The following is a 25,851-nucleotide window of genomic DNA, read 5'->3' as shown; positions in this document are numbered from 1 at the left end:
TAGTCTTCAGACAAGTTGGGGTATTGCCGAAGTCCATTCTTGACTTTTTTTAATAGTGTAAACAAATCATCTTGTTTTTAGGAAAACATGAAATTATAAAGAAATTGACTTCAGTCACTTTCAGAGGCAGAGCATTGAGTCACCTCCCCACCTAGTTCCCCCCACTCCCAACTCATGAAGCTGGGTGTTTCAGCCAGGGCTTTTCCAGGCCTTAATTTCTGTGACCCAGTAGGATGGAATTACGTTATTTCCACCGCAAAGATTGTGTTTTAAATCCTTCTTAGTTTGCAGCTTTTTTCCCCTTTTGCCTCCTCGTTACTTCATTCCCATGATAAATCCTCCCTCCTTTGTCACAGAGCCACTGTGTACTTTCATACACCATTCTATTTTTCAGTGAGAGTTCAGAACTACACCACATGGGCAATAGTCTGCATTTTCAACATTTCCTAACAGCACAATTGTTAGGTAACTAGTGCTTTGAATATGTCAGGTAGACTTATTTTTTGAGTTGTGCTGGTTAACTGTAATCCAAGTTTAGGAAGCAAACTACCAGTTTTATTTAATAGAGTGAGCTAACCAAGGCACAAGGTGACTACTGTCCCTCAAGACCGCTGAACTACCAATTCCAGCACCTGCTCAAATTATTAATTACAATGAATCTCTTTAACACTGTGTTTGCATCCTATAGTACATATCTTGTTAATAGTAGGCCCTAAATAAAGACCAGTTGAACAAATAAACTATTTCTCCATGTATTAATTCTTTAATGGACTTGCTTATTTGCTCAGAACAGACATTAAGCTAAGTATACAACACTCAGTAAATTTCAACTTCATATATATATACATATATATATATACACACATACACACATAATAATATTAACTTTTTTTTGGTTTATTTTTTTTGAGACAGCCTTGCTCTCTTGCCCAGGCTGGAGTACAATGGCATGATCTCTACTCACTGCAACTTCCACCTGTCGGGTTCAAACAATTCTCATGTCTCAGCCTCCTGAGTAGCTGTGATTACAGCTGTGTGCTACCATGCCCAGCTAATTTTTTTTGCATTTTATTAGAGACAGAGTTTTGCTATGTTGGCCAAGCTGATCTGGAACTCATGTGCTCAAGCAATCCACCCACGTCGGCCTCCCAAAGTGCTGGGATAACAGGCATGAACCACCACGCCTGGCCATCAGAAGTATTTTCTTTCACTATTTAAAAAAATTAGCAAAGAAGCAAATATGACAAAATGCTAATAATTCCAAAATGCTAATAACTTCTGAGTGGTGAGTACAAGTGTGATTATTATATTATTCTTCGTACTTTTTTTTTTTTTTTCTGTAATGTGTAGTTTCTCTCAATGACACAGAGGGCCCAGTTGGCTCTTACCTTGGAGACAGGGAGACATTTCGTGAAGATAATGGAAGGGTAAGGAGCTGGCATCCCTGGTGTGTCCATCACGTACTGGCCTGCACTAGATGTTTTGCTTCCAGAGTCTCCTGGAATGCTCCATGACCTCCATGTGTTGTGATTCCCATTCGCTTAAGGCAATAAAGCTAATGCCCAGAGTGCCCAAGTCACTTGCCCAAGGTTACCCAAGTCAAATAAGACAGATGAGCTTCAAATTCAGGCCACAATGACTTCAGAAACCCTTGTATATTTGTTTTGTTTCATTTCCCTTCAAACATTGTTTTAGTCGAGGTGAAATTCACATAGCATGCAATTAACCATTTTAAAGTGTACACCTCAGTGGCATTTAGTGAACTCACAATGTTATGCCACTATCACCTCTTTTTAGTTTCAAAACTTTTTCATCACCCCAGAAAAGCATACTCATTAAGTCATCACTGCCCCATTCCCTTCTTCCAACTTGTCTGCTTTTGGTCTCTGTGGATTTGCCTCTTCTGGGTATACCACGTAAAAGGAATCAAAGAATATGTGACCATTTGTGTCTAGCTCCGTTCACTTAGCATACTGTTTCCAAGGTTCATCTAAGTTGTAGCATGTGTCAGTACTTTATTCTTTTTTTATGGCTGCATGGTATTCCACTGCATGGATATACCACATCTTGTTTATCCATTCATCGATTGATGGACATTTGGGTTTTTTCCACTTTCTGGGTATAACGACTTTTGTTGCCATAAAAATTTGTATACAAGTTTCTGTGTGGACATGTATTTTCTCTTTTCTTGGGTATATACTTAGGAGTGGAATTGCCGGGCCATATGATCAGTCTAGGTTTAACTTTTTGACAAACTGCCAGATTGCTATCCTCGGTGGCTGCCTGTACCATTTTATAGAAAATCTCTGCTCTTGTTACTTCTTGATGTCTTGTAAGTCACTAGACGTTTCATTAAATTCATTTCTGCAGAAAGAGTTAAGGAGTGTTCTCAGGTAACTATAATCAACCCCCAGGGACTTACTCAAGTTGTGCATGTGCAACTGAAATAGCCGGCAGGCATCCAGTGCCTGTTACTTCAGTCTCTCCCCGCCTCCCTGCCCACACCACTGAAGCTCCATATTACCCAGAAACGGAGGATGGGTGGCCTAGAAACGTGGAGGGAGGCAAGAGAGTAATAATTATGCCTTCTACACATGTCGACTAGAATTTCCAGGCGCTTTAACCTCTAGACTCTCACCTGGCTTTTGTGAAGCCCCTCAGGGAAGAGGAGGAAGGCTGGGCAAGGGGGAGGGGTAAACCAAGTTCCAGCAAAGTCATTCCACCTGCCCAAGGTCCCAGAGCTTGTTTTGTATCCAGCTGAGACCAGAATTCACTCTCCCCACGCCTCCATCAGCTTTGGCCTCGAATTCCTTAACATTTTTGAAAACAAAAAACTTTTGCATGGGAAAAAAATCCCTTTAGAAAGTTAAAGGTTTTTCCTTATACAAACTATCCCACCTGGAAAACCGGCCCACTGTAAAAATCTTGACTGCGGAGGTTCCTTAAAAATCTTTTCACCCTTTTAAAGTGAAAGTTACGGAGAATCTATTACGTACAAATTAATACAGGCAAGGTGTGTGCTAGCTGTTTTATAAACATGATCCCACTTAATCCTCCACTTCACAATTCTGAAAAGTCAATAAATTTGGCTCATGGTAGAGAGAAGGAAACCAAGACTCGAAACATTAAATAACATGTCCTCAGTCTCCCATTTCAGAGACGGGGCGTTTGGCTCCAGGTGTTTCGGACTCTAGACAGTAGTTTGTTTTCAGCACATCAAATGTCTGAGACTTGTGATGTGTCAGAAAGCACAAAGGACTTTGATCACAAGATCAAGCCCCAAAGGGCCGTGACTTCATAAACCACAACAACTGCGTGGCTGCCTGTCACGTCTTCATCTGCAAGTTGAAGGAACTTGGAGAAATGCAATGCTTCCCTGCGGCTGCAGAGGGTCTCACTGAGCACTGTTCTTGGAATTCTTAAAAGCTGGGCCTATAAGCCTTTTTTTGCATTTTCTTTCAGCCACCTCCTGGCTGTCCTTTTGAAGCCAGGGTAAAGTCCCCAGTGCCGAGAATCAAGGATGGGGAAGAGGAATTTTGAGAGTGTCCTTCCTGCTTCACACAAATAGCTAAAGACAGAAATGATCATACAAGCCCTAACCAACAACTAGGTAGGTAGGTTGTCCAAGACACGTTGCAGTTTAGAATGGACCTGCCAAATGGGTGCGTGGGCAGGATGGCTGGGATCGCCCGTGCCCAACCTTGCCACAGCCTCCCCTTGTCACTCTAGGGACTTTCCTTTTCCTCCCCAGACCTTTTTCCTGACTCTAAATACTGGGAGGGGTCTGGTTTGAGATTGCTCTATCACAGGGAAGTTCTTAGAGCGGGCTTGCTGGGCCCAGAAATCAAGATGGAAAAAAACAACCCTCTATGTTGATGGCCATGCACAGTGGCTGAGCAGAACCGGCTCTGTTGACCAGGCTTGGGTGATCTCCCGCAGGGCATTGCAGTCTTAAGGACACCCTCACTACCCCTCCTAAAAGGAGATTTTATAATGAGCGCCAACCAGCTCAAACAAGTTAGGATCTCCTAACTTGTCTGGTGAAAATACAGGAGTATTTCTCATCATCTCTGGAAAAGTTGCTATCATGTCCTTCAATAACCCAGTCTAACCATGTTTTTCTAGTGGAAATGATTCCCTGTAGAATTTCCTGTGTTCCTTTCGCACACTTCTCCTTACAAACATCATCTCATTTAATCCTCACCACAAAACTGATGGTGTTATCTCCAATTTATAGTTGAGGAAACAGGGGATCAGAGAAGTTACGTGATCTATACACGGTCCCCCAGCTAGGAAATAGCAAAGATGGAATTTGACGCAGGTCTGACTCCAAAGGCACTTTCCTCCTTTACCTCCTAATACATTTTCTTATAGGGAGCATCCTACAATAAAACTGATAAGACCACTTAATGTTGTCTTTGGATTAAAAATGGTACCACTCTCGTAAATCAATGAGTTTCATACCCTAAATAATATCAGATTAAGAAAATTAAATCTGACTGTAGATTACTTCTCTGAGAGCACATGATTGCTTGATTCCATTGTAGAAAATACAAATTTTTTACTTAAACCACACAAATTAAAAAATGGAACTCACTTTCGCAATCAAGAGGTATTTCTGTTTTTTTTTTTAAACAGTAAATGCCCTCTTTAAGATTTTGCAAGCTCATTTCATGACTTTTTTTTCTTTTTCCATATCTTTCTAAATTTAGATGTTACATTTACGAGGCGGTAATGTGCAAGGTCATCCTTTTTTAAAGAAGTTTAAGCAGGAGATGAGGTCTTTCCAGGTTTCAGGGTGATAGCTCGTAATTCTTCATCAACTTTGGCCAAACCTTCGTGGATTCCTGTGTGTTGAAGATTATTAGTTCCTTGCCTACAGATTTTTAATACATTGACTTATCTAAATATTCCTCCATGCACATTCCCCAATCTAAGAAAAATGTGAGATGTTAGGAAATGTTGCCAAGAACAGACCAAAGGATTAGTCAGCCTAGAGAAGTGAACTTTAAGAGGAACTGTGTTTATTCAGTGGTGATTATTTGCTGACCCAGTGCTAGGCACGTGAGAGTGAGAGGGATGGAATGCCTGTAGGAGGTGCCTTGGAGATCACAGGCTGACTTGGGAGACACATATTGTGACAGATAATTACAACATAGGATGTGTATACCCGGGGAAAATGTAGACAAGGTTTAGGGGTTGCTCAGAGGAGGAATTAACTCTACAAGGAAGTATTCTGATAATGGCTTTCAATTATAGGACATATCTAATAACATGATTACATACTCTCTTAATAGTGTAGCACTATAGTTATTATTTATTCCCCACACTGAACAAATATAATTATCATATACACCCTTTCCATTATTAGCTCCCTTTATTTTTAATGAAAACAGTGGTTGGTGGTGTATAAGAAGTTTTTTGTGTGTGTGATCTTCCACATCAGTTTTCTACCCAGAATTTAAACTTCCCTTTTTTGCTGCAGTTTTAATTTGAAATAAAAATGGTAGCCCCCAGGTCCTCTAACAGTGGGTGCCGATTTCACAGTGGGCTTACAAATGCTCTTCAAGAGTATCTCAGTGTCGAATCCAGCCACCCAAGGGGGATTGGTTCTTCACTGTGCATCACAGCCTTTTAATGCCATTCTGCTTTTTATCATCCAATCAGCAGATGTTTTTTTCTTCATTCACATTGAAAGCACTTCGCTATGGAAACGAGTAAAGTTCATTATCTTATTTTTTGTTTGTTTTGTTTTCTGATGTCGTGACAGCAGAACCAATCTTCGGAATCTTTTAAATTTAAAAAAAAAAAAAAAAAAAAAAATTACCAAAACAAATTCGATCACAGAAGCTTTTAAAATCTGAAATCCCAGGAAGCTAATTAGTGGGTCCTTTTAAGATGGCTTCCTGCATTTCGCTATACACATGAGCTTGGGTTTCAGATGCAGTTGGCAGTTTGCCATGAGTCAGGCAGGTCATCCTGGCTCTTAGGAACACGGAGCTCCCGCAGAAGCCTGTGGAGCAAGGGCAAGTTGGGACCCTCCCCCTGTGTTAGCACGTGACTGTCCTCTGTCACCATGTAGCAGGTGGAGGCCAGGAGCTACATTTTCATGGGCTCCTGGTGGTTAGTTGTACACCCCATGAACTTCTCTCATTGCCCTAATTATATCCAAAATAATGCCCTTGTTTTATTTCCCCACTTGGCACTGAGCCTTAAGGGAGCAGGAACTATGTATATCTCAGAGTTCTGCATGGCACTTGGCACGTAGGAGTGTATTAAATGCAGCTGCTTTCGTGCAGTAAGCAGAGACTTCAGATGTGGTCAAAGATCCATGATTTCAGAGCATGCAGCCCTTTTTAACTGTGTCTGAGTCACTTGAATGCCTTGTATTTCTGCTCTGGGCTGCAAACTCAAGAGCAGCAACCACCCCTCTGGGTACCCATAGTCCCGAGCCCTGGGCCTGGCTCAGAGGAGGCCCTACATAAATGTTTGCCCCTCCTCACTGAGTGGCTGCCTGAATTGCATCCAGTATGTCTACTCTGGGAAAGAAACTGTGGAGCCTCTTCAGGAGCGCGTTTTTGCCCTCCCCTGGAATCCAGTGATCTCACTACCAATGGCAAAGACCAACTGTGAGGTGTTTTTATCTTCGTGTGCATGTGCGCCTGTATGTGTGTGGGTAAAAAGGCTGTGGAAATACAAAATTGTAACTTGAATGCCTTCATGGCCAGGCATGGTGGCTCACGCCTGTAATTCCAGCACTTTGGGAGGCAAAGATGGGAGGATCGCTTGAGCCTAGAAGTTTGAGACTAGTCTGGGCAATATAGACCATCTGTAAAAAGAAAAAAAAATATTGCCAGGTGTAGTGGTGTGCGCCTGTAGTCCCAGCTACTCAGGGGGCTGAGGCAGAAGGACTGCTTAAGTCTGGGAGGTCAAGGCTGCAGTGAACCATGATGGTGCCACTGCACTCCAGCCTATGCGACAGAACAAGACCCCATCTCTAAATAAATAAGTGCCTTTGTGAATCCATCGCATTGCATTGGAGGGACCGCCAGGATTCTCCCCAGAAGAATCTTTCCCAGCATAAAAAACATTGTTAATCACATTTGACACACATGTGTGCCCATGTCTCTGGGCCCGTGTCCATAGGCATCTGCGTCACTGCAGAGTGAACCCTATCAGTTCGCATCACCTGCTCCCCTCCTGGGCCTCCTGCGGGATGTGAGTGGCACATTCCACAGGAAGGGAACCCTCCATGTCCATATGCCATGCGCCATCTTAGAAACAAAAACAGTTGGCATGTTTGGGGCACAACTCAGTAACCCCTTGATGCGGATATGTGATTCTTAGGATGCCCCACATGGGTCTCTCTCACCCACCCACATGCATGACCCAAGTGAGCAAACAGGCAGAGACTGGGGCCAGAAGCTCACTGTGGTTCTAAGCAAGCTGTTGAACGGGTGGCTTCTGATGGCCTGAGAAGCAGTTTCCCTTGATAAGTCTTCAACCACACAAAAAGAGACTCTAGCTCACGGCACTCAGTCAAAGCCACTGGAAAAAACTATTTCCTATCAAAGCCTTTCTCTTTAAAAATTTGAAGAAAAAACCCACCTAGTGAAACCTCAAAATCAACCTGAAGGTTCAACAGCAGGGGAATGATTCCATAAATCATAGTAGATCCACTTAATGGAATACTAGGTAGCCACTAAAATAAAATGACAGTTGGAAAAAATACTTATGATAAAAGGTTTAATGACAAAGTGGGGTTCAAAATGGGAGATACTCTCTGCCTAGAACTATATTAAAAGAAAGATGGATGGGGCAGAGGATGGTGGGTGATGTATTATCTACATAGATACATTTTTTCACTTTTCAAAGTGTTAAATGTGTTGCACAGCCTTTAGAACTTGAAAATATCTAACTTTAAATGCCTCCCTAGTCAAATCTATGGCAGCTTATAAACTGGCAGGATACCGTATTTTTAAGATATGCAATTGTAAGTGGCGCTCACATACAGTCAGAATGTTTATGTCACCTTGGTCTTGTGAGGGCTTGGCTCCCGTGGCTTTGTAGAATGAAAGGTTCTGAGAGGCAGGTGCGTGGTGATACCGGGACAGGTATTGTAGACAGATTGATAAAGCAAGCTTCCCTCAGCCCAGTTTTCAGTGGTAAATGCCTCTTGGCCACCAATACTGTATACTTTTTCTCTGTTTCCTTACCTGTCAGGCAGTTACTGAAAAATTATCTTTTCCCCCAAACACAATAATGAATGCCTTGGCCAGACAAGCCACAGCAAATCCTTCAAGATTAAGAAGGGACTGGCCAGGTGTGGTGGCTCACACCTTTAATCCCAGCACTTTGGGAGGCCGAGGCAGATGGATCACCTTAGGTCAGGAGTTCAAGATTAGCTTGACCAACATGGTGAAACCCTGTCTCTACTAAAAATACAAAAATTAGCCAGGCTTGGTGGCGCATGCCTGTAATCCCAGCTACTCTGTGCTTGAGGCAGGAGAATCGCTTGAACCTGGGACACAGAGGTTTCAGTGAACCAAGATCGTGCCATTGCACTCCAGCTTGGGCAACAAGAGCGAAACTCCATCTCAAAACAAACAAAAAAAATTAAGAAGGGACTGATGTCCAGTGAATTTCTATGTCCGGCCAAAGCACTGAGGTGAAATGATGGTTCTTCTAGAATATGAGTGAGCATTACTCATGGTTAATTTTAGAAGCTAATAAGCATATATTTGATAACTTTAACAGAAATATTAATACTAATTAAGAATAAAAAGATGAGGATGAATAAAGTAGCTTCACTTATTGAATCTTTACTAGATGCCATCTTGCATAAACGCTTCTCACTTCGCAAAATGTATTCCATCTAATGTTAGCAGTAACCCTGAGGACTTGGTATTCTTACCTGGATGTGTCTTATATCAACATGCATGTGTTCTCTCCCTCAGCATATCGTGTCTTATTAACTTCTAACCTCCCTCTCATTATCTCACCAATCTCTGCCAACACAACCACATCAACTGTGCAGATCACTTCTCTAGTGTTTGGGATTTGGGGCAACCTACTGGGGCTAGCTATGACCCCATAAAAGTCGAACAACTCTGCCTTAATGGCTCTAATTTTTAATATGCTTCATTTTAGTTGCTTGAATTAAAGGAAGGCATTTGAAAATTGCTAAAGTGCTTCTCAGTGATGAGCCATTATAGATCAGTTTGAAATCCAACTTTATTCAATATAAGAAAGCCTAGATCCTCTGGAGCTTAAAGACAGACCTTTTCACTTACTGTAAGGTGTCTAAGACTTCTGGGTGTGGGTTTTAAATATATTTCGGATGGGCTTTGTTTGTGTTTACACATGGCCACCAGCTCAGCCACAAAGCTGTGGTTCTGGTCAGTCTGACTTTCTTTAGCACGAATCATGTGACAGTGTGTATCTGTGATTAGCTCCGTGGATATGACTGGGTGGACTGCTCACTTGCCCTTGTTTTGATCTTCATTCCTGGGTGAAAGAGTCTCAGGCAGTGGAAACTCTAGTTCATAGGGCTCATGACCTTCCACGGACTGTGTGTAACTCGGCTGTGATGAGGGCATGCTCTGATTATGATGAAGGATGTTAGCATTACAGGCAGGCCCGTGTGCCTGTCCTGTGTCCTGGCACCGATGTTTAACAAAAAAGATGCTTTCAGAGTTACTCATACGACTTCCACATTCCCATGGGAGCTCCAACACTGTTTGGTCCCAATGTGACCTTTTTGTCTCACCCCTTCCTCCCACACATCCTGCTCCCCACTCCCCTAATTACTCATGATTCCACTAACAGCCACATCCTTTCACACATCTGAGCTTTTGGTCATGCTGTAACCTCTACCTGAGTTCCATTCCTGCCTCCACCCTTGCCTGTCAAATTCCTTATGCTTCATGCCTTTGAATTTTAGCTGAAATGTTGCCTCCTCTATGAAACTGGATTTTCCCTTTGGCTCCATTCCCTAAGCTGCACATTAGAGCACCTGTTACAGTCTTGAAGTGACTTCTATATAGATTGTTTACACACCTGTGTTGCAAATGTATTCGTTAGGGTAAGCTAAGCTTTAACAAGAAATAGCCCCCAAAATGCATTATAGCTGAAACCCCCAAAGGGGAATTTCTTACACACAAATCAGCGTAAGTGGTGGGTAGTCCTGGCCAATGGCAGCTACTTTCCACAAAGTGACTCGGGGATCCAGGCTGCAGCCACCTCGTGGTTCTATTCTCCCTGCTGATATCTGCATCCAGCCATATGGTATTTCTTACCAGCCTTAACCACATACTATTGGTAAGCACTAGTCACATGGCTATCTACAGCTGCAAGGTTGGATGGCAAATATCCTCCAGCCCTTTGCTCAGAAAGAAGAGCAAATAGGTTTTTGTTAGGAAGCTGGCATTCTGTCACAGGAGCTACTTGAGGATACACGCTGTTTTCTCCCCCTTAGCATCTCCAGTCTTTGGTATAAACTTGAGTCTTCTCTTTGGTCCCTGATAAATATACATGGAATGTATGGATATGAGAAAGTTAAATTGATTTCTATGTGTCATGTCATTAAACTTGGAATCTACGGACATATCTTTTTCTTTATGGCATTGTTTGGAGGTCTTCATTTTATGATTGAATACAAAACATCGAGGGCTTTAAGGAGGCATAGTGGTATGTTCAGCTGTATTTTCTCATAATATAGAGTCATAGGAAACCTGAACCTTGGCATTTGCAAGGCGAAAAGGCCCCTGGTAAAGAGTAATCTAGTAATTCATCTTTATTTGAAAAATACATCATCATCTATTCATTTTCTCACTGGCGTAATCCAGTCCGACTTTGGCTCCCCTTCCTGTGAAATGCACCCTTCCCCTCTCATCAGTTTCCACACCTCCTGCTGAAAATGGAATACAATGAATAGATGTATAATAAAATCTTTTAATTGTGTTAGCATATGTTGCTTTTATTAGGTGGGCATAATTGCATTCATGGGATCACCTACAAAGTCCTTTCGAATATAAAATTGAAATGGCTTCACACTCAGTGCACAAGTCCTTCTGAGGCACTGTTTTCCCCTTCACTGCCTCCGGTTCCCCTTTTGCTGTAAAGTTCACATTGAAGTGTGAAAAGAGAGTCGTGGCAACTGACACATGCTGGATCTTATCAGCCGCGAGTGCCGTTGTGGCCGACTGAAAAGCGACTGTCATTTCTACACCATTTATTCCTCGCCTGGCCTCATTGCTCGCTTCCTTTCAGAGGAAATTTTCCCTGTTAAAGTACTGTACTTGTCATTTATTTCCCTTTTTTCCACTCTCCCTCCGTGGCTGGGTTTGGATATGCATTTATCCAAAAGGCAAGGCTTTTACACACTTCCGCTAACCTCTTAGGGTCAGGCTCGTCTGCGCTGATTCAGGCTCATAAAAGCAACCCAACAAAGCTTTTATGGGGTCATTAGAGATCCCTTAAATCCCTCTCCTTCCAGCTTTCAATAATTCTGTTGCCTCTAATCAATTCGCCAGCTCTTTTATTTGAAAGTGGGTGATGGAATGGGAAAAAAAGTGGGAGAATCAGCTGAAAACCCACTTCATGTGGACTAAGGTTTCTCAAGCTGTATTCAGGTTCTGGCTCATCCTTGGTACTTACATTTGAGCCATACTGAGCAGTCCAAGCCTTAGTTGTTCTTTTACAAAAAGGGTCAGCAGACTTTCTGTAAAGGGACAGATAGTAAATATTTTAGGCTTTGTGGGCCATAGGGCCTGTGTCAAAAGTACTCCATGTTACCATTTTCCTTACTTTGTTCAGGTTGCTATAACAAGATACCATAAACTAGGTAGCTTATAAATAACAGAAATGTAATTCTTACAGTTCTGGAGGCTGCGAAGTCCCAGATCAAAGCAACGGCAGATCAGTGTCTGGTGAGGGCTCATTCCCTGGCTCATAGATGGTGCCTTCTCACTGTGTCCACTTAGTGGAAGGGGATAAGGGAGCTCTCTGGGACCTCTTTTAGAAAGGCACAAATCCACTCCTGTGATCTAATCACCTTTCAAAGCCCCTGTCTTTTAATATTACCACATTGGGGATTCCTTTTCAACATGTGAATTTTTTGAGGATGCAAACCTTCAGACCATAGCACTATCATAGTGCAAAACAACCACAGACAATACGCAAATGAATAAGTGACTATTTGCTAATAGTTTTATTTACAAAAAAAAAAAAAAAAAACACAGTGGGCAGGATTTGACCCATGGGTTGCAGTTTGCTGATCCCTGTTTTATTAATTAATTAATTTGATTATTTATTGAGATAGGGTCTCACCGTGTCACCTAGGCTGGAGGGCAGTGGTGTGGTCACAGCTCACTACAGCTTCATCCTCCTGGGATCAAGCAGTCTTCTTGCCTTCGCTGCCCAAGTAGCTGGACTGCAGGTGAGCACCACCATGCTCGGCTCATTTTCTACATATTTTTTAGAGACAAGGTCTCACTGTGTTCTCCAGGCTGGTCTCAAAGTCCTGAGCTCAAGTGATCCTCCTGCCTCAACCTCCCAAAGTGCTAGAATTACAGGTGAGAGCCACCACACCCAGCCTGCCCCCGTTTTAGATATTAAAAATTTCATCTCTCCAATCTTCCACGAATCCCTAGTTCATTTTTAAATAGCACTTGTCTTCCAAAGATGTGGGATATGCATACCTAATGCTCTTCCTGGATGGGAGAATATTATTACCAAAAACATTTGGTCTACTAACTTTTATAATAGTTTCCAATTATAATTTTTTTCCTCTTTACTTTCTTTTGAATAATGGAAACAGTTTTTTTGTTTACTATATCTTGAAGTACTTCACTTAGGAAATAATTTTATGGTGGCACAGAGAGCTGTTTAGTTAGAAGATTGAGTATCATATTTCCCATTGACTATGTAGGACCTTCTAGGAAAATGTGAGTTTATCATAGTCTTGCAAGGTAAATGAAGCAGTGAGAAGAATCAGTCTACTGTGCTAAACATGGCCCTGCCTCAGCAATATTCTGTGAGCCTGGAGGTCAAGACTAAGGGGACCAAGGTCCTGCTGAGGACACATGGGGGAAGTACCAGAAAGTCATCATCTCATTTAAACTCACAAAGCCTGGAAGGGACATAATAAGAGTCCTGTATTCCAAAAGTGCAGCATTAAACTCAGAGATGTAAAACAACGTGTCTAAATACCGGGTAAGCAATGCTTCCGTGACTTGGACCAGGGTGGTGAATGAATATGAAAACCCATTACAACATTTTTCCATTTTTATGTTTTCTCTGAAACTGGTCATGAGAGGTAATGTTAGTAAATCACTCCTTATTCCTAGGCAGACTTCTTGGGTATCCTTTCCATCCTCCCTAGCAGTAATGCCTGCCCAACTGATGGAATCCTAACTAATGCAATGTGTGACACCTGGCAACTCCAGTCGGAACCAAGGGAAAACCTGCAAACATGCAATCCTTTATGCTTTTGTTTTTGTTTTTCCTTCACCCTGGTTAACGTGAAGACGACACTTAGAATGATGATCTTAGAATCTAGGTGTAGAAAGCAATGTAGCTTCTGGCTGGTTCCTTGAGTGACCATGTGGAGCAGAGCTGCCTTCCATTGTATTTGAGCCACTGGAAATCTATTACCTGATCCTTCTTTAGCTTGTGGAGGAGTTGGGTATGGCCAGGCTCAGTGAATCCGGTAGATGTTTGAATGGCAAAGGACTGAAAGATCTCAAACTTGAATTGCTTAACTCCTTGGGATCTGTATTGGAGATGTATAAGCTGTTTTCAAACATTTCAGCAGGTGTCATAGAACTTAACCAAATGAGGCTAAGTATCCTATGAACACGTTTGATTTGAGTTGAAATTACAACATAGATGAGAAGTGACTTGCCCAAGGACACCCAGGTGATGAAGTTTACATACAAGACATAAGTCCATGTTTCCGGATTCCTAGACTAGGTTGTTTTTTCCCCTTACCCCATAGAAGATGGTTGTTGTCTTGAGATGTCCACTGAGTTGTTTTTTGAGAGATTCTATTGTGCACTTGTGCCCAATTCAACAAGAAAGAATCTTTGCTATGTTAGAAGAGACCTTGGGGAATCCAAAGGCTTGGCCACGGGTACATCAAAACACATGCTGGTGCCTAACTTCCAGTTCCAGAGAAAGACGGAGAGAGAGAGACTGGTAATTTATAGGCTGACATTTTCCTTGGGTCCTTATAATACTTGTTTATTACAGATAATTTGCTTAAGTGTGCACAAGGTGGAAGGTCACACAAAGAAGCTTTTTATTAGTTGTGTACTGAATGGATCAATAGTGATTTGAATACTATAAATCTGTCCTGTTAACAGGTTTATTTCTTCATCAGATATTAATTCCAGAGGGTTTCGCCCATTATAAAATGGACAGAAAGCCTGTGGTGCCGATGGTACTGCCTCTGTAATCAAGTTCAGCTGTGTGTCTTTGTGAGCCTCCACGTGGACCCTCAAACATGGGAAGGAGATAGGGGCAGGAGGAACTGAGGAAACAGGAACCAGAAACCCTGAAGAAATGGAAAGAGAAAAGAAAGGCCAGTCATTCATTCAGTTGCTTAATTTGTTTCTTTTTCTCATTTTCTTTCTCTCTTCTGTCTCTCTCTCTCTCCCTCCCTCCCTCCATTTCTTCATTCCTTCCTTCCTTCCTTGTTTCCCTGTCTTTCTGTCCATCTATCCATCTGTCCATCCATTCATCCATCCATTTATCCACTCTGAATTGAAAACTAATATAGATACGCAAAATGAAAAACTAGGAAAATGCAGGAAACCCTGACAAAACAGCTTCTATTTCTAATTCTGACACTCAGTAACCACCGCTACATACAAGTACATTTGTCTCTGGTCTTGTCCCTATTCTAGGTACATGCATTTTCATACAGTTAAGATCATATTGTATGTCTGAATTTTTTAACATATTAGATTTTTTACATTACTAAGTTAATACATGCTCATTTAAATAAGTCAAACAATATGAATATATAAGAAAAAAAGCTAATAATTTACGCTCTACATCTTCCCTTTGCTAAGTGGCACTTGTGCACCTTCTGTGACCATGCAAACATGGTATATATGCACATATAGGAGTGGAATGTATGTGTTTTAATAGCATAATACTTTCTCCATTATTTTAAAACTTGCTTTATTTGGTCAACAGGACATATGAAACACATATAGATGAAACAAAAAATTTTAAAAACGTTTGCATACTATTCTGTGCTGTGGAATAGCCCTAATTAAATCAGTCATTCCCCTATTTATGGGCACTCCATTTCTTTTCAATTTTGATACTATTGTTGTTTTAGCCCTTATGAATACTACAGCAATATATGTTATTATATAATGCTGGTTTTAATTTTGTAGGACAGGTGGGATTTCTGAGTCAAAGGTCAGGTGACATAATTTTGTATCCTGTGGTTTTGCTTAACGCTATGCAGAACCATTTCCCCATATTGTTGAAAACTCTTCGTGAGGATTTTGTTTTGTTTTTTTTTTTAATTGGCTGAAAGCACTTCATCATATAGTTGTACTAAACTTTACTTAATATCCCCCTTATCACTGAGCCTTTGGGTAGTGTCCAGTTCTTTGCTTTGATAAATAATGCTGAGATGAACATCTTTCCACATGGCTCTTTGTTCTTCTTTTGACATACTTAGGATTCTAGAAGTGGAATTACTGGGTCGGAGGTCACGAACGGAGAGGTCTTTTAAATCTCAGGCTGCAAACAATCCCATTGCAGGTTTAGGCTACACTTTTCATCCAATTGCAGCTGCAGCATTTTACAAACCACACCATAAACCCTAGGAATGATTCTGTTCCCCACTGAGATAGAGCATTGTTATTAATATAACTTTACAAACATCATTCGTTTGAAAGCTTTATCCAGCCTTACCACAACTCATTAGTGAACCTCCTAACAGTCCCGGGGCAGTTTGTGGATTCTGCAGCAGACAAGTTACTGTGTGCTGAAGGATACCGCAGGGAAACCTTCCACCACCCCCACCCCACCCCACCCTACTCAAAGGATGATTCCTGCTCACACCAACCAGCTGGAGACATCAGAGCATTACCTCTCAGCGACAAGGGAGGGACTCTTTTGTTTTTTCTGGTAGTTCGTTTTCATCTTCAGATCATGGCCAGTGTCACCTGACTTGGGCATCGTTAGCATTTAGGGCTGTACAGAAATGCACACTGTAGGGTACCCAGGATTCTTGGCCCTGCCCCACCATATACCAGCGCCATGTTAGTCATCAAAACAACCGGAAATGCCTTTTGTGTCTCCCACCTTCCCTTTTTTAACATGTCAGCTCTTGGTCTCGATATTCACATCTATATTTTTCCTTATCCCTTTAATATATGTTATCTAAATATGTGTCATCTTTGTATATGGGTTTTTGCTGTAAGAACTCTCTGAGAATGCAATGATTCTTAACTGGGATTGGAAGGGGTCAGAAGGAGGGAAAGTAATTAGCAGGGCCTGTTATAATGGGGTTGGTGGGGTTATTTGTGCTTTTCAAGCAGAATATCAGGGTGTCGAAAAGCCAAGATTCTGGAGTCACAAAGCCTGGGTTCAAATCCTGACCCCTCCTCTTGCAAGCTCGTGACACCGGGCAAGTTATTAACCTCTTTATCCCTTTATTTGACTATAAATATGGGATAATTATAGTTTCTACTGCATAGTTTTGTTATGAGGAGTAAATGAGTCACTATTTCTGAGACACTTCATGCCTGGCACAAAACGAGCACTGTGTGTGTGTTACAGAAATCTACGTGGGTAGGTGTGTTTGTGTTTTCCATAATTCTAACTAGGCAAAGACATATTTAAGCAAAACCTTCTGGGCTGACGAGGATCCTCAGAAAGTAGGCTGGAGGGGGGGCTCTTTTAAGGCAGCAGGACTAAAAAAGGTAAAGACATGTACTAGGCAGGTAAGCATAGTGGTGACCCTCTCTGACGTACGTATTTCAGGAGGGGTCGCCCCACCCATTTTCCATGTTGGAGTGCTCTTCTCTGGCAACCCACTATGGGTACTCCACTACTGGACTTCATGCAGGTGGAACCAAACCTGGAAGACCCAAGCCAAGGGAAGAAGGCGTGAGCAGAGCAGCTGGCCGGCACCATGAGGCAGGGCTAGCCTTGCCCACTGCCTGTAGCTGACCAGCTAGACGCTCTTCCTTTTCTTGCAAACCTAATGTAGGTGTAAGGTCAAGGCTCCCTCCCTATGAGGCTTGCATAGCACCTTCAACCTTCTAGTCTTTGTCCTCCCAGAAGGAAAAAAAGTGAGAGGAAGGAGGGGCAAGAGAAAAGAGGATGCATTTTGTCAGACGCTGTGCTGTGAAACACTAGCACAGATGACGTTTGGAAGCGCCCTCTGAGCAGACATAAAAGCTCAGGCTCAAAGAGGTTAAATGTCTTATTTCTGCTCTTGGAAAACATATATTTTATTTTTTTCTGTGTCTCTGAATTGGCATCCAACCATAATCATTGTGCTAATTTACTGTATTCTTACTCTCCCTCTCTAGTGCGGTGAGTAAATCTGTGTGTTCCTTCTACTTAATAACATATTAAGTGGCAATAATGATTATTATAACAAATGTATCAAATAACTATGTGTGAACTCTGCACGTTTCAGCCCATTTAATCCCCATAACCTACGGAGGTGGTTTCTATTATTGCACCCATTCTACAGATGAGAAAATGGAGGCACAAAAAGTTAAATAATCTGTCCTAGGTCCCACAGCTGGTTAGAGCTGGAATTTGAACCAAAGGTTCTGTGCTTCCCAAATTTGTCTTCTGATCTCTGCATCACACTGTCTCTGTCACTCAGTCCTTTTCTCACTGCTCTGGTCTCTATACTTAGAGCTTTGAGACCTGCCACTCAGATGACTCCAGAACAGAACATGCTTCGGTGTCATGCTTGCCTTTACCCTTGTCACTTTCTCGACTCCCCTCATCTCTGCGACTGCATCTTTATAACTCTCCTTTATTAGTGCTTTTGCTGGAGGAGGCAAGCGTGAACATTGTCAAAAGGACTCAAAATGGGGAAAAGTGGCAGCAATTGACAGCACAATCACTGAAAAACCTTCTGAATGGACTGGTAAATTAAACCCTCCCCCAAATGCTCAGAATTGACCTTTGAATTGACTAATTCAAATTCACTGAGTCAGATGCAGTTAGTGTAACAGTCTATACTAACAGTGTAGACTATTAGTTTGTAGAGGCTACACAGAAGAGTCCAATTTTCTTTGCACAAAGAGCCTACCATTCATTTATTCAACAAATGCTTTTGAACACCCATCACTGTGACAGACAGTGGCAATGCACGTAGGAACAAAGTGTGTCCATGGGGACAGAGACCTGAAATAATCAGTCGCCGTGTAAGGAAATTCCCCAGACCACCGATTTCCACGCCTTGTATGTTTCTGTTGTCTTTGCTGCACACTGACCAAAAGACACAAGACAAGCTCTTGTCCATTTGGATTTTAGCATCTTTCCCTGATCCTGTCTCTAACTCCGGTGTTGTGCACCCACTCTGCAACTCTCCAAGCTCCAGCCCTGCAGTACCAGCCTGTACCTGCCTCAGATGGCACCCAGCCTTGGAGAAATCTCACACCCCGTGGTGATTCATATCTGACCCTGACAATTTTCCACCTTTGCCAGAAAATCTTGCCCAGAAGAGTGGGAGTCTAGGAAGACAAATAGCCAAGATAGGAGTTTGAAGAGGAGGCACCAATGGCAATTTGGATTGATAATTCCTCCAGCTAATTTAGTTCTGATTTCCCCATGCTCTTGGCAGTGAGACAGTTGGCTCCAGAGGAAGGTGATGAAAAGGAATCAGTCAAAGAACAATCAAGAACGTGTTACTTTTTTGGATAATCATTGGCCACAGGGATTCTCCTTTCCACTTTAAAGAGGGATGAGATTGAGTCTCTCCCTAGCACTGACAATGAAACATTTATGCTGTTTATAAAAATCAGGAAACACAAAAATAATTTGATGAACGCTCATCTTCTGGTCCTTTTGTGATTTGAGAGATCTTGAGATAAGAAAAGCTGTGGATGAATTTTACTCAACTATTGAATTGAGAATGGCTGAGGGGGAGAGGCCCCTTCCCTCTGTGAAATCTACGGAAAAGTTGGTTTTCTTTTCTCCTGGTTTCAGAATATTTGGACTTAGAGTCCCAGATAGCATCACTTTCTGGTGAAGCCCCCGAACCAGACAGGAGACTGCGTCTCTTCAATCAGAGCAGCGGAAGTCTCAACAAAAAACAAGATTTCAACCCATCCTTCGCTTTGGTGATGGGCAGTTCTTCTCACCTATGCTTATTTACAGTTTGAGGAAAAAACAGGTAGTAGTTGAAAGTGTATTTGACCGTATTTTCTAACTGGGAGACCATTTCTTTCTTTAACAATTACTTTTGGACATGTTACTTGTTAGTTAAAGGAGACGTGACACCTCCTGCCCCCCTGGCCAGCCAAGATCCATTTGTCCTGCAGGTAGCCTCAGAATGGATTGAGAGCTCACCGCGCAGATCTCATGTCAAAGATGTGCGTGTCTGTCTTTCATGGCTTGGGTTGTCAGGATGCAGGGAGGGCCTTTTGTCAAACACCTGCCGATGAGCGTTTGGCAGAGCCTGTGCTAAGACATCATAGATTTCCTTCTCTGTTGTCTTGAGAGCAGAGAAGGTGGCAGAGAAGGGAATCAGGGAAGAAATGAGGATGAGGATAAATGAGAGGCTGTGGTTCTCAGGGTGGACTGCATCGGACACTGCCTAGCATGAGAAGGGACTTACCTGTTTTCTAGGAGATACTACTATTAAGAAGATAAATTCAGTGCTCAGACATCTGAGGCCTGACATTAGGAGAAATATGGTAAGGCATACATTTAGAAGAGATGCCGTGTGTGTGTGTGTGTGTGTGTGTGTGTGTATTATTAATATGTCTGCTGGCCTTGAGAAGGCACATTCAGAGAATTTTCTGGATTCTTTTTCACATGGCCTGTATTGTCAAAAAGTGATGTTGGATGTTTTCTGCCTATGGCTATGGGCCTGCGTGTTCACGTAGATGTTCACATGTTCCTAAAGGATACATCCAGGACTGTGCTGACTTATTTGGGGTTGCTGAGAAGAGACATGAGCCAGATGATAACAGGAATAATTCAGTGTGTGCTTCCCATGGCTGCTGTAACAAACTGCACAGCCTGGAGGGCTTCAGACAACAGGAATATTATCCCACAGTGCTAGAGGCCAGAAGTCTGAGACCACAGTGTGCACAGGGCCATGCTCCTTCTCTAGAGAACCCTCCTTGCTCCTCTCACTTACGGTGGGTCAATGGCAACGCGTGGTGTTTCCTGGCTTGCAGCTGGAGCTGTCTGACCTCTGCGTCTGTCCTCCCACGGCCTTCTCTCTGTGTGTCTGTGTGTCTCTTCTCCTTTGTTGTCAGGATACCAGTCACATTGGATTAAGGGCCCACCCTATTCCAGTATGACCTCATCTTAACTACTTACCTCTGTGTTCCAATCTAATTACATGTCTGTTTCCAAGTAACGTCACATTCTGAGGTGATGATGGTTAGGACTTCAACATATATTCTTCGGGACGTGATTCAACGTATAACAAGTAATACCAGTAATCACCTCACTCTTGTAAACAGTACAATTGCCATTCCTCAAGCATCTAGTATACTCAGGACATTAGGCTGGGAACTTTTTCTCTAATCCTCACACTAGCATTTTTACCAATGAGGAAACTGAGAGTCAGGGAAGTTTAGTCCACGTTTCTCACCTTTTCTCCTTTTCTCCCATCCCCCAGCCAGTTTTTCAACGTAATGATTTTTCAGCACATGCTCACTGCAGTGAATGTTCACTCCCAAGCCCAAAAGTAGACATGTGGAGTGACAGGTGTCACTATATCATAATACGAAGAATTTCGAAAACCAGAAGTGTTTGAGAAAATATAAATTGTGCAGTAAAAGAAAACACCGTAAGTGTGCAGAGCAGGAGCCAGAATGACTCTTTAGGTATTGTGTTTTTTAGGGGGGTCATTAGAAAATCACAGACTCTGAGCCGAACCTCGTGGGTTCCAATCCCAGCTCCACCACTTACCAGTTGAATGACTTTGAGAAAGTTACTTAAATGCTGTGTGCTTCAGTTTCCTCTCCTGTCAAATGGGTTAATATCAGCACTTAACACGTAGTTTTTGTGAAAGCTAAACGTGCTTATCTAGAGCTGTTATTATTACTAGAAATAATATTGTAGTGCCCCCAAACATGGATTTAACAAGCATTGATCCAATACCTCCTATGCCCCTATGAACCAGGTTACTAGAAATACACTCCTTTTTTGTTTTGTTTTGTTTTTGAGACAGGGTATCGCTCTGTCACCCAGGCTGGAGTGCAGTGGCATGATCTCTGCTGACTGCATTCTCCGTCTCCCAGGTTCAAGCGATTCTCCTCCCTCAGCCTCCCCAGTAGCTGGGATTACAGGCCCCTCCACCCCCCATCCCCCTGCCCCCCCCCACCACACCCAGCTGATTTTTAGTAGAGACAGGGTTTCACCGTGTTGGCCAGGCTAGTCTTGAACTCCTGACCTCAAGAGATCTGCCCGCCTCAGCCTCCCAAAGTGATGGGATGACAGGCGTGCGCCACCACGCCTGGCTAATTTTTGTATTTTTAGTAGAGACGGGGTTTCACTATGTAGGCCAGGCTGGTCTCGAACTCCTGGGCTCAAGCGATGCACCCACCATGGCCTCCCACAGTGCTGGGATTATAGGTGTGAGCCACCATGCCTGGCCCCCTTTCACTTGTATTTTTTGAAAACAGAAAGAAAGAATTATGAATGAATTCTTCTGAGCTGTGAGTCCTTCCTGTGCACCAGGCATGGATGGCAAGGCACGACTGATAATGTTCCTTCTTAGCTCGAATTGCCCACTATCTCTCCCATGCACGGGGAGACAAGCTGTGCTCTTCAAACACAAATTCCTTCTACCACGTCCTGGGTAGTTTTGCTTTTTTCCTCCCTGAGGTTGCTAATTGTGGGCAGTACAGTGCACTTTTATTTTTCTCGTCTCCTTCCTGGCATGTGCCACAGACGAAAACCCACCAAGTCTTGAGCTAAACAAAGCAGAGAGGGGAGAAGGGACAAGGCCGGGAGGCGGCAGTGGGGCTACATGGGATAAAAATGGAAACACACATTTTTGCGCTCTGTACCCAAAAGGAAATGTCGGTGGAGGCAGGTGTTCAAGCTAGCGTCGTGTTTGTGGTTTTAGACACAGCTTTGAGTCATGACTGGTGTGGCCAAGACCTATTTTCCTTGCAAATGCTCTCTCTCTTTTTACAGTAACTGTGTTACTAAAGTTCTCTTAGATACTTTACATTTCCTTTCACAGATTTCCAAAATTTCTTTCTTTGAGAATGCCTGGACCAGTAGGAGGTTCAGCACGCACTGCTGGAGAAATCACAGATGACTAATTGGAATGCCTCAGAATCATTCCCCTTTTGTTTCACCTAATGTCCACACTTACGAAGTCAAACTCTCAGTTAAATGTTTATAGAGCAATTCATTTCTTCTGAGCCATCTGTTGCCAGGCAGGATCTGCAGAACTCTTGGTTGCATGTGCTGGGTTGGGTCCACCAAGGCTCTTAGCACAAAGGCCTGATGTTTAAATCCTGCAAGCAAATTGCCACCTTTATTTCCAAGTTCTCCTCCAAATCCACATTGTTCTCTGCAGACAGCAGGGGGGTTCAGTGTTTGCTTTCCCTGGAGCTGCTCAGTTCTCTCAACTTTCATGTCTGTGGTGCGAAGGTAAGCCAAAGGCATTAGTATTCACACTTGTGTGTGAGCAGCTGAGCTAACATGCACCAGAGGGAAAATATTACTTCTCATAAATGCTCAATAATTATAGTCTTTATTGCATCCAAATCTATATTGTGACACATAGTGGAAAGCTTTTGGATTCTACGTGGAAGAGTTGACAGAGACTTGCAGGTGAAAAAGAAAAGAAAAAAAAATAAGTGTATATATAGACAGCGACAAAAACTTGTCTGCTGTAAACCTAGGGAGAGAGAGGGTAGTGCCCCTGGGACATTGGACTTTCTGTTGCCAGCATGGTCCGTCAACTTCCAAAATGGCATTAAATTTTGGAAAAATTGCCTGAACATTTTGAACAGGCATCTATTAGGAAAGCCTATTTATTTTTCTTTTCCTTTTTCTTTTTTCTGAGACAAGATCTCGCTCTGTCACCCAGGCTGGAGTGCGGTGGCACCATCATGGCTCACTGCAGCCTCGACCTCCTGGGCTCACGCGATCCTCCTGCCTCAGCCTCCCAAGTAGCTGGGACTACAGGCATGCACCACCACTCCCAGCTATTTTTTTTTTTTTTTTTTGTATTTTTTGTAGAGACAGGGTCTAGTCACTGTGTTGCCCAGGTTGGTTTCAAGCTCCTAGCTTCAAGCCATCCTCCTGCCTTGGCCTCTCAGAATGCTGGGATTACCGGCATGAACTACCATGCCCAGCCTAGGAAAGCATATTTCTTGAGGAATAATCATTTCTAGTAGTTTCTGTTCTAATCTAAGGGGTTTGAGGTTCTGTTGTGACATAGATGTTAGCTAGGAGAGAGAAGAAATGGAGGAAGGGAGGGGTTTCATCCCGCTGTTTTCATTTGCTTGGCTGTGCTGAAATTGTGAATACACAATTGTTACCTGCTGCCGGTGGGCGTGGTGGGATATTTATTTGGCATCTTGCAATTGATATGAGCTGAGTGATTTTTCTAGGTATCTTAACTCCTTAGAAACTTCCACTGGTTTCATATTCTACCTAGTTTTAGGTAACAGAGCTGGCGTGGGATGGGAAAGTGGGGGGATAAAGATGTTAATTTGGAACCATTTGATTGCTTCATTATTTAACTTCTCACAGAAATGTTTTCATAACACAGTCTTTTTTAATTTTTTTTTTTTTTTTTTGAGACGGAGTCTCAGTTGCCCAGTGCAGTAGTGTGATCTCAGCTCACTGCAACCTCCGTCTCCCAGGTTAAAGCAATTCTCCTGCCTCAGCCTCCTGAGTAGCTGGGATTACAGGTGTGCAGCACCACGCCTGGCTAGCTTTAGTATTTTTAGTAAAGACGAGGTTTCACCTTGTTGGCCAGGCTGGTCTCAAACTCCTGACCTCAAGTGATCTGTCTGCCTCAGCCTCTCAAAATGCTGGGATTACAGGCGTAAGCCAGCACATCTGGCCTCGTGTCCTTTTTTATGGGGAAAAAAAAAATCACAAGGATTAACGTGCAGCCATTAGGCATAGATTCCTGCCTAAGGTCTGGATATGAATTCCAAAGACCGTGGGACTTACTGACATGTCTGTGAATATTCAGACCCACAGAGGTCTTGCCCCTACAGAGAGGCCCCAAGAGAGAGGCCTCACACCCTCTGGCTCCATTGAAATTCACTTCACGTTTCCAACTTGGATTAAACTGGCACGAAAGTTCAGTCAAATGTCAAGTCCATTTTGTCAAGGGAGGGAACTCATTCAGAAGATGAACTAGTTGGTATTACTTAGATGATTAACTACTTGGCATTAGGTAGAAGAGGGCTCTGCAAACTACAGTTCATGGACCAAATCCTGCCTGCTGTTTGTTTTTTGTAAATAAAGTTTTATTGGAACGCAGCCAGGTGCATTTCTTTACATATTGTCTATGGCTGCTTTTGCACTACAATAGCAAAGTTCAGTACTTGTAAACGTAGAGTCTGCAAAGTCTAAAATATTTACTATCTGCCCTTTTACAGGCAAATTTGAGGACTCGAGTTAGAAGGCTAAGTAGTTGGTGTTACCTAAATTTTGTGAATTGTGGCTAAATTTATCATTTGTCTACACATTCAAATAAAATCATGTATTAAAGATGACGTGTCTATAATAAGATGAGTAAAGCATGACCTCTTTTTTTTTTTTTTTTTAAGAGACGGGGTGGAGTCTCCCTCTGTCACCCAGACTGGAGTGCAGTAGCACAATCTCGGCTAACTGCAACCTCCGCCTCCTGAGTTCAAGCAATTCTCCTGCCTCAGCCTCCCAAGTAGCTGGGACTACAGGCACGTGTCGCCACGCCCTGCAAGTTTTTTTTTTGTATTTTAGCAGAGACAGGGTTTCACTGTGTTGCCCAGGCTGGTCTCAAACTCCTGAGCTCAGGCAATTTGCCCAGCTCGGCCTCCCAAAGTGCTGGGATTATAGGCATAAGCCACGGCGTCTGGCCCATGACTTCTGTTTATGGGAGAGAAAGACCACTGAGATTGTAAGTGGACATCAGGACTTGGATTCTATGAAATCTAACACATTTATTTTTGCATTTCTTTACATTTTGTTTGTTTCAAAGTAGCTACAACTAAGAATGGACTATCCTCTCGTGCTACTTTATAAAAGCCAAGTTTTTGCTTCTAGCTGGTTGAAGGCACTGTGGGAGCTTATGTTTTTCTCAATCACTGAAGATCATTTGAGACAAAATTTGGAGAAAATTTCTACCAAATCCTATTTGGACTGGAGCAAAAAGGTTTCAAACTACAGAAGCACCAAATAGGCCATGATAAAGAATAAATACCACCCACCCCGACCTGGCAAACGTGGGCTCACCCGAAAGTAGTGGAGCCTCAAGCCCAGGGAGATGTGGCTGCAGAATCCACTGAATAAATGTCTATTAAAAAAATCATAGCATCTAGGGGATATATACCTCTAAGCCCATTCTTCAATAGAGAACTACTTATGTGCATAAGTAGTTTAAACAAAATTAGTGGAAAAACAGGGAGTTTAAGGGAGCAAGAGATCAGGTCT

At 42.7% G+C, this 25,851-nt stretch overlaps 1 protein-coding gene and 1 long non-coding RNA gene across 3 annotated transcripts in view; one reads left to right on the top strand and one right to left on the bottom strand.

The window, feature by feature from the left end:
• The window catches only part of WWOX (WW domain containing oxidoreductase), a 1,119,479-nt gene that overhangs the window by 1,072,462 nt on the left and 21,166 nt on the right, over positions 1-25,851 (top strand). The gene's annotated exons all lie outside the window — the stretch shown is intronic.
• LOC103880563 lies at positions 14,224-20,472 on the bottom strand. Its single transcript, XR_641666.4, has 2 exons — positions 20,366-20,472; positions 14,224-14,557 (listed from the first exon to the last, which is right to left on the bottom strand). It is a non-coding gene; the product is annotated as an uncharacterized LOC103880563 (long non-coding RNA).

The sequence above is a fragment of the Papio anubis genome, chromosome 18 (genome assembly GCF_008728515.1).
Source record: "Papio anubis isolate 15944 chromosome 18, Panubis1.0, whole genome shotgun sequence".
NCBI lineage: Eukaryota > Metazoa > Chordata > Mammalia > Primates > Cercopithecidae > Papio > Papio anubis.
This window is presented reverse-complemented; position numbering and strand designations above follow the sequence as displayed.